We start from the raw sequence: 9538 nt of genomic DNA on the forward strand, positions 1-9538 counted from the left end.
CATCGGTGGTGTCAGTGTCCTTGTCAAGACGAACTTGGCCATAAGCATTGATTCATTCGAATGCCTAACAACCCAAATCGGATGATTACACTCGAATAGATGTTGCTCACTGCTGGCAATGTCTATCTTCATTTTCTATGCACCAACATCCAATTATGATGAAGGAGAAATTGAGAAGTTCTACATGGAGCTGGAGAAGTTCTATAAAGTTCTATAAAGAAGACCACACCTTCTACAAGATCATTGTCAGTGATTTTATTGCCAAGATAAGACCGAGAATATTAACAGAAGAACAGGGTGAGAGACTATCTGAGTTCATCATGTTGACCATGACCATGCACTCACAATTCCAGAAGGCCGAATCTGAACGTTGAACATGGGAGTCTCCCAGTGGATGGTTCCACAGTGAAATTGACCACGTCATATTCAATCGACCCTCTTGCCTGACTGATGTCGCTGTTGTCCTAAATTCCAAACAGGATCGGATCGCTGTCTCCTCATACAAAATTCTAGTTCACAGAGTGGAGAAAAAGAGCTGCAAAGTTTAAGAAGAGAACTTCCAGATCAACCACCAACTGGGAGCTCGTTGGCACTATTGTGTCAACATGGGAAGATGCCGTTGTTGACACCATTGGCAAGGAATACGAACGACTGGTTCAGCACCTCCATGATTGTGCGAGGAACGCTGAGAGAGATAGCCAAAAATAGATGCCTGGCTTTGAAAATTCTTTTTTTTAAATATTAAAAAATTTTTTATTAGTGAGACATCATGAGGTACAGTCGCAGGCTTACACATTTTTGTGCTTGGGTTTCAATTATACAATGATCAAAAACCCATTCCTCCACCAGTGCCCATTTCCCACCACCACGGATCCCAGTATCCCTCCCACCCTCCATTCCACCGTGCCTTTGTGGCAGGGCATTCCCTTTTGTTCTCTCTCTCTTATTGGGTGTTGTGGTTTGCAAAAGAGGCAATGGGTGACAATCAAGTTTGGTCTATAGTCTACTTTCAGCATGCTTCTCCCATCCTGGGAGGATCCTCCCAACACCTATATTTGGTGTTCCCTTCTCTATCTGAGCTCCCTTTTCCCCTGGTATGTGTGGTTGGCCTTCAAGCCATGGAGTAAAATTCCTGGTACTAATCTCGGCCATTCTTGGGTATTAGTCTCCTATTTTGTTACTTTATGTTCCCCAGGTGAATGCAATCTTTAGATGTCTATCCCTTTCTTTCTGAGTCATTTCGCTTAACATGATACTTTCCATGTAGTACCACTTGTATTTAAATCTTGTAACTTCATCCTTTCTAACAGCTACATAGTACTCCATTGTGTAAATGTACCAAAGTTTCTTTAGCCAGTCATCTGTTCTTGGGCACTCAGGTTTTTTCCAGATTCTGGCTATTGTAAAGAGTGCTGCAATGAATAGACAATCGCAGATGTCACTTTGACTATGCTTTTTTGCCTCTCTGGGATATATTCCCAGGAGTGGTACTGTTGGATCAAATGGGAGTTTAATTTCTAATTTTTTGAGAATCATCCATACTGTTTTCCAAAAGGGCTGAACCATTCGGCATTCCCACCAACAGTGAAGGAGTGCCCCTTTCTCACCACATCCTTGCCAGCACCGGTTGCTTTTGTTCTTGTGGATATGGTGATATCTCATTGTGGTTTTGATCTGCATCTCCCTGATGATTAATGATATGGAGCATTTTCTCATGTGCCTTTTAGCCATTCAGATTTCTTCTTTGTGAAAATTTCTATTCATTCATCTCCCTATTTTTTGATGGGGTTGAATGTTTTCTTTTTGTGGAGTTCAACCAGTACTTTGTATATCCTTGACATTAACCCCTTATTGGATGTGTATTTGGCGAATATCCTTTCCCATTCTGTAGACTGTCTTTGTATTTTGGTCACTGTTTCTTTTGAAGTGCAGAAGCGTCTTAGTTTAAGATAGTCCCATTTATCTATCTCTGCTTTCACTTGCTTGGCCAGTAGTGTGACATCTCTGAAGATACCATTAGCTTCTATGTCATGGAGGGTTTTGGCAACTTTTTCCTCAATGTACCTTATGGATTCTGGTCTGATATTGAGGTCTTTAATTCACTTAGATCTTACTTTTGTACATGGAGTTAGTCAGAGATCTGAGCCCATTTTTTTGCATGTAGCCATCCAGTTTTGCCAGCACAATTTGTTAAAGAGGATTTTCCTGCTCCATTTCGCTTTTCTTGCCCCCCCTTATCAAAGATTAGATGCTCGTATGCTTGGGGGGAGATGTCAGTATATTCAACCCTGTTCCATTGGTGTACAGCTCTGCCTTTGTTCCAGTACCATGCTGTTTTAATTATTATTGCCTTGTAGTAGAGTTTGAAGTTAGGGAGCTTGATTCCTCCCATTTTCTTTTTCCCAGGAATTGCTTTAGCTATTCGTGGGGGCTTATTGTTCCATATAAATTTCAGGAGTGTTTGCTCCACTTCTTTGAAGAATGTCATGGGTATCCTAATAAGGATTGCGTTGAATTTATACAGTGCTTTGGGAACTATTGCCATTTTGACAATGTTAATTCTCCCGATCCATGAACAGGGGATATTTTTCCATTTCCTCGTATCCTCTTTTATTTCTTGAAGTAGCGTTTTGTAGTTTTCTTTGTACAGGTCCTTTACTTCCTTAGTTAAGCTGATTCCTATGTACTTGATTTTCTGGGGCACAATTGTAAACGGGATTGTTTTCTTCATGTCACTTTCTTCTCTTTCACTATTTGCATATAGGAAAGACATGGACTTTTGTGTATTGATTGTATAGCCTGCCACTTTACTATACAAGCCTATTGTTTCTAGAAGTTTCTTGGTAGAGGTTTAAGCATTCTCTAAGTATAGTATCATATCATCTGCGAATAGTGAGAGCTTGATTTCTTCCTTTCCTACCTGGATTCCCCTAATATCTTTTTCTTGCCTAATAGCTATTGCAAGTACTACCAATACTATATGGAACAGCACTGGAGAGAGTGGGCATCCCTGTCTCGTCCCTGATCTTAGAGGGAAGGCTCTCAGTTTTTCCCCATTGAGGATGATACTTGCTGTAGGCTTGTGGTAGATGGCTTTAACTATATTGAGGAAAGTCCCCTCTATCCCCATTTTGGCTAGGGTTTTCATCATAAATTGGTGCTGAATCTTGTCAAATGCTTTCTCTGCATCTATTGATATGATCATATGATTTTTATCTTTTCTTTTGTTGATATGGTGGATTATGTTGATTTATTTTCAAGTGTTAAACCAGCCTTCATCCCCGGGATGAATCCTACTTGGTCATGGTGTATGATCTTTATGATGAGTAGTTGAATTCTATTTGCTAGTCTTTTGTTGAGAATCTTCGCATCCGTATTCATCAGGGATATTGGCCTGTAGTTTTCTTTTCTCGTGGTGTCTTTGTTTCCTTTTGGTATTGGAGAGATATGGGCTTCATAGAAACTGTTTGGGAGAGTTTCTGTTTTTTCAATTTCCTGGAAAAACTTGAGAAGGACTGGAAGTAGTTCCTCTTTAAATGTTTGGAAAAATTCGCTAGTGAATCCATCTGGACCTGGGCTTTTGTTTTTGGGAAGACTTTTGATTACAGTTTCGATTTCGTTGATGTTAATAGGTCTATTCAGTTACTCCAGATCTTCTTGATTCAGCTTTGGGAGATTATAGGAGTCCATGAATTTGTCCATTTCTTCTAGTTTCTCTTGTTTCATGGCATACAGACTTTCAAAGTAGTCTCTGATGATCTTTGGGATTTATTTGGTTTCTGTTGTGATATTCTCCCTTCTCATTTCTGATTCATTTTATTAGGGTTCTCTCTCTCTCTGTTTCTTTGTGAGTCTTGCTATTGGTTTATCTATCTTGTTTATTTTCTCGAAGAACCAGCTCTTGGTTTCATTGATGTTTCGGATTGTTTCTTTGGTTTCCATGTCATTGATTTCTATTCTTAGTTTTATGATCTCTTTCCTTCTGCCTGATTTAGGCTCTTTCTGTTGATCCTTTTCTAAGGTCTTGAGTTGTGAGGCCAAGTTGTTTATGTGCATAGTTTCTACAGACCTAAGATATGTTTGCAAAGCTATAAATTTTCCCCTTAATACAGTTTTCACTGCATCCCATAGGTTCTGGTAGCTCGTGTCTTCATTCTCATTTGTTTCCAGGTATCTTTTGATTTCGTCCTTGACTTTGTTCCTGACCCACTCGTTGTTCAGCATTGAGTTGTTTAATTTCCAGGTGTTTGATTTGGTTCTCCGTGTCTGTGTGTGATTCACTTCTATCCTCAGTACATCATGGTCTGAAAAGATGGCTGATACTATTTCTATCTTCCTGATTCTGTTGAGGTATGTTTTGTGTCCTAGCACATGGTCTATTTTGGAAAATGTTCCGTGTGCACTGGAGAAGAACGTGTATTCTTTCTTTTTGGCGTGGAAAGCCCTGTATAGGTCTATAAGCCCTTTCTCTTCTATTTCTTCTTTCAAAGTCAATGATTCCTTGCTGGGTTTTGTTCTTGTTGATATGTCCAGAGGTGATAAGGCGATGTTGAAGTCTCCAAGTACTATTGTGTTGCTAGCAATGTCCTCCTTAAAATCTGTTAGCAGTTGTTTTAAATATTTAGCTCTTCCCTCATTAGGTGCGTATACATTTAAGAGTGTGATTTCTTCCTGTTGTACGTATCTCTTGATGAAGAGAAAATAGCCTTCAGTGTCCCTTCTAATCTTTTTCAAGGTGAAATTAATGTTGTTGGATACTAGTATGGCCACTCCAGCTTTTTTGCAGGAGCTGTTTGCTTGCAGGATTGTTTTCCATCCTTTGACTTTGAGTTTGTGTTTGCTCTGAGTGTTGAGATGAGTTTCTTGTAGGCAGCAGAATGTTGGGTTCTGTCTCTGTATCCATTTTGCCACTCTGTGTCTCTTAAATGGTGAATTTAGACCTCTTTGAAAATTCTTGAGCTCATTCACTAATGTGGTTTGGCTCAAGCCTCAGGCAACCGAAAGAGAATGTCCGAGCTCACAAAGCACTGCAGAGAAGAGATAAAGGAAGACCTGAAAGAAAGAAGAGCAGCAGTGCTGGCAGATGCAGCAGAAGCTGGGAAAAGCATTTGCAATGCCCACTGTCCTTCGCCAAATACAAGACCAAGATGACTACCCTCAGACGTCCTGATGGATCTATCACATCTTCCAGAAGGGCAATGGAGAAGATTATCCATGACTTCTACTCGGATCTCTTTGATCGCCATGTCCACCTGCCCACATACCAAATCCTGCAGGATGGATATGTCCTTCCCAACGTTCTCACTTCTGAAATCCAACAAACCATTTTGTCGGTAAAGAAGCAAACAGCAGTCGGCCCAGACAAGGTCAGACCCAAACACCTGAATAACTTGCTGTCAGTACTCCTCAATGGGTAGGAGTGATAGCACAGCGGGTAGGGCGTTCGCCTTACAAGCGGCCAACATGGCCGACCCGAGTTCGAATCCTCCACCCCTCTCGGAGAGCCTGGCAAGCTTCCGAGAGTATTCGATATGTCAAACACAGTAACAACAAAGTCTCCAATGGAGACGTTACTGGGCCCGCTCGAGCAAATCGACGATCAACAGGAGGGCCTTTACCTTTACTCCTCAATACACTGGCTGGGCTCTTCACATGCTACCTGTCTGAATGCAAGTTTCCATCCCAGTGGAAAACCAGCAGGACTGTACTACTGTACAAGAAGGGACACATCCACGACATTAGCAACTATTGCCCGATCTGCCTGTTGTCTGTTGTCTACCAGCTGTTCACTCAAGTCATCCTGAATAGGATTGGCAGAAAACTAGATGATGTACAACCATGAGAGCAAGCCGGGTTCTGCAAAGGATTCAGCATGATCGGCCATATCCACACGATAACCAAGCTCACTGAGGTTTCTTGGGAGTTCAAGATACCACTCTGTCTACGTTTATTGATTTAAAGAAGGCCTTTGATTCTGTTGAGATGGACGCAGTCATTGAAGCCCTAGCCAAACAGGGCATTCAAACTCAGTACATCAGGATTCTCCATGAGCTGTATCGCGGGTTCACTACCAGGATCTCACCATTCTACAAGGAAGTGATCATCCCTGTCAAGAAAGGGGATCGACAGGGTGATATCATTTCACCAAAACTCTTCAGTGCCAGTCTCAGGAACATCATGCAATGACTGGAATGGGAAGAAATGGGAGTGAAGATTCCTTCCACAGTCAGCAACTACACCACCTCTGCTTTGCTGATGACATCGTTCTAATAACACCAAACTTCAGCCAAGTGGCAGAAATACTGGCTGACTTCGACCATGAGTGTGAAAAGGTTGGAGTGTGGAAAGTCTGAATCTCATGAAGACAATGTTTATGAGAAACAGTCTGGTTCCTGACATTCCATTCGCTCTCAGTGGAACGAAGATCTCCGAATGCAACAGTTATGTGTATGTAGGTCAAAAGTCAACATGGTGAATGACCAGCACCTGAGTTGCACAGGAGGAAGAGAGCGGCTTGGAATGCCTTCAAGAGCATAGAAGAAATAGTTAAGAGGACAAAGAACCTCTGGCTGTGGGGCACATCTCTTTGATTCCACTGTTTTGCCTGCATTAACATATGCCTCAGAGACCTGGGCCCTACGAAAACAGGATGAGAATGCTATTCGGGTCTCCCAAAGAGGAAACAAAAGAGTTCTGCTTGGAGTATCCCGCTTCACTCAAATGAGTGAAAGAATTCAGAGTTCCAACCTCTGTTGACGATCAAGAATCAGGGACACTGTCTCGTTTGCCAAGGTGTCAAAAATCAGATGGGCTGGACACGTAATGAGGTTTGGAGACGACTACTGGACTAGAGCCATTACCAACTGGATTCCACACAATGTCAAAAGATCGCGTGGCTGCCCACCTAAGAGATGGTCAGACTTCTTTGTCAAGACTCTGAACAACTAGTTTGAGGTTCTTCATGTTCCTAGAAGGAGCAGACGCCATTGGGCTACACTAGCATGCGACAGGGACGAATGGAGACATTATTGGCACCTGCTCGAGCAAATCGATGAGTAAGGGGATGTCAAGTGTTCAAGTGATCAAGCATTAAACATTCCTCCGCCCCTCTCAGAGAGCCTGGCAAGGTACCAAGAGCATTTCGCCCACACAGCCAAGCCTGGCAAGCTACCTGTGACGTATTTGATATGCCAAACACAGTAACAAGTCTCACAATGGAGACTTTACTGGGCCTGCTCGAGCAAATCGATGAGCAACAGGAGAACAGGGCAGTGCAGTGCAATGCATCAAACATATAATATTATGTTGCAATGTTATTTCAACTAAAAGGGTAAAAAATAAAATAATAGCAAGAACATTCTGGGCCTAAGAAGAGCTTATGCAAAGGTCATGGGGCAGAGAAGTCTTTGTGACTGCTATTGAATCAGTGATATTCAAGTGCAGCAAGCTGGGAAGAACAGAAATAAAACAGAAAATAGGAATGTTGGCTAATAATGAAATGTTGTAACATTTATTAAGTAGTTTCTGTTTATTTGTCATTGGTTAACAATATTTTAGGATGCTGGGGAGTTAATTTCACACCTCTATATGAATATAATGCATATAAAATATATAAAAATTATACACACACACACACATATATATATATATATATTCACTCATACACTTCCAAGAAGTCTTGTTTCTATTATAAGACAAATCATGATCATAATAGGGGTTCTGGAAGTTCATTTAGGTTACAGTTTCTAGATGAGTTGGCATATTATTTCTTTCTGGCTAACTCTTACTTCAGTGATTTTTAGCTTTGCTTTTAAATTAACAAGTTTTCTTTATCTTTTTCTTTTCTTCTTTCTTTTACTGTATTATCATGGTCTCCCTCAATGGTTTCCCAATAGGTTGAGTATAAATATGCTTTTAAAAAAATTTAAAAATAACTACTATTCTATAATCTATACGTCATGGGGAGCCTGGCAAGCTCCCCGTGATGTATTCGATATGCCAAACACAGTAACTATTCTGTAGCCCAGAATTTTGTTCTTAGCTATTTTAGCCATATACAAATGAGTCTAAAAATCTTCAAATACTGTGGAAAGATATTGACAGCATCTTTATACCAGCAAAAAATCAGACAACAATTCAAAAGTCCAAAAGGAGAAATATATGTGTTATATAAATGAAGGTATATCTTAAATTCATTACAGCAATGAAAATGAACTACTGACACACACAATGATATGGTGTCAGTATATCATTGGCGACTTTAAAAGCAAAAGAAGCTAGATGCAAAATAACATACGTCATAGGAGTGTACTTGGCCAGGCCGAAAAATAAAAATAATGAATGAAGAATGAAGTGAGAATAAGGGTTACCATGGCAGGTTGGGGTTGGGGCGAGGTAGGACTATAAACCTACATAAAGGATACTGCCATGGAGAAATTGAAAGTGTGCTGTCATCTGATGTTGGTAGTTGCTACTAGCTGCATATATTTAAGAGAATGACTTCCAAGTGATGTTCAGAAGTCAGCAATGCTCTAAAACCCCTTTAAGTGAGTTTCAGCTATCGGAACCATGGCCCAGTGCAAAGGTCTGAGGATGAGGCATTGCTTAGCCCCAGCCATGCTGCTGGCCTTGTAGGGGGTAGATGAATCCATAGTTGGCCACCTGCTCAGCATGTGCCTTCACCCCAGTCCTCCCAGTACTAGCTTTCTGATCCCAGGTGTGTGCGCCTAAATTTTTTTTGCTGGAAATACAGTAGTAGGGTGAATGTGCTTAGTTTGCATGTGGAAGACCATGTTTGATTCCAGGAGCCTCACACTACCTTGAGCTTTACTGGGACTAACCCTGAGCACAAAGTCCAGGGTAACTCCCAAAGTAGGGTATGTGTGTGGAGGTGGGGTGCCCCCTTTTCAATTCATCAGGCATACATATGAGTGAATTCGATGTTCAGTAGTCCCCATGCATTCTCCCTCAATGAAAACCTGATAAGAAAAGCAATAAACTGCATTTATAATGCAAATATTTTACATTAATGTCACACATTTGGCATATTTTCAAGTGTACTTCTCTAAAGAGAATATTCCAGAAGTTAAAGGCACATTATTATTTTCACTGTATTCTTCAACTTCCTCAAAATCATACCATATGTAGAATGACACGCAAAACCCTTTGATCTTAACAAAGGTCTTTGTTTCATTGTCTTATTTTGCTAGGTTGTTAAAGGTAGTGTTTTCCTCCAAAAAAATCTTTCCACAGTTTTCTAGAATATCATGTTACTAATGAAAAGTATAAAGTTATACTGATTTTTTTATATAATAGAATATATTATTTTAATTTTATTTTATTTTTTCCTAGAAAAATACATTGTTTTATTTGATTGTTTTCTTTTATATTTTATTTTGAGAACATTATTTTTTCTTTTTTAATAATAAAAATAAATTATTTTTCTTTTTTAATAATAAAAATAAATTATTTTTTCCTTTTTGTTATTTTCTTCTTTGGAAGCTTTAAGGCCACTTCCATTTCCTTTTATACTCAGTGT

This window comes from Sorex fumeus, unplaced genomic scaffold (assembly GCF_029834395.1).
Source record: "Sorex fumeus unplaced genomic scaffold, SorFum_2.1 ptg000094l, whole genome shotgun sequence".
Taxonomy (NCBI): Eukaryota; Metazoa; Chordata; class Mammalia; order Eulipotyphla; family Soricidae; genus Sorex; species Sorex fumeus.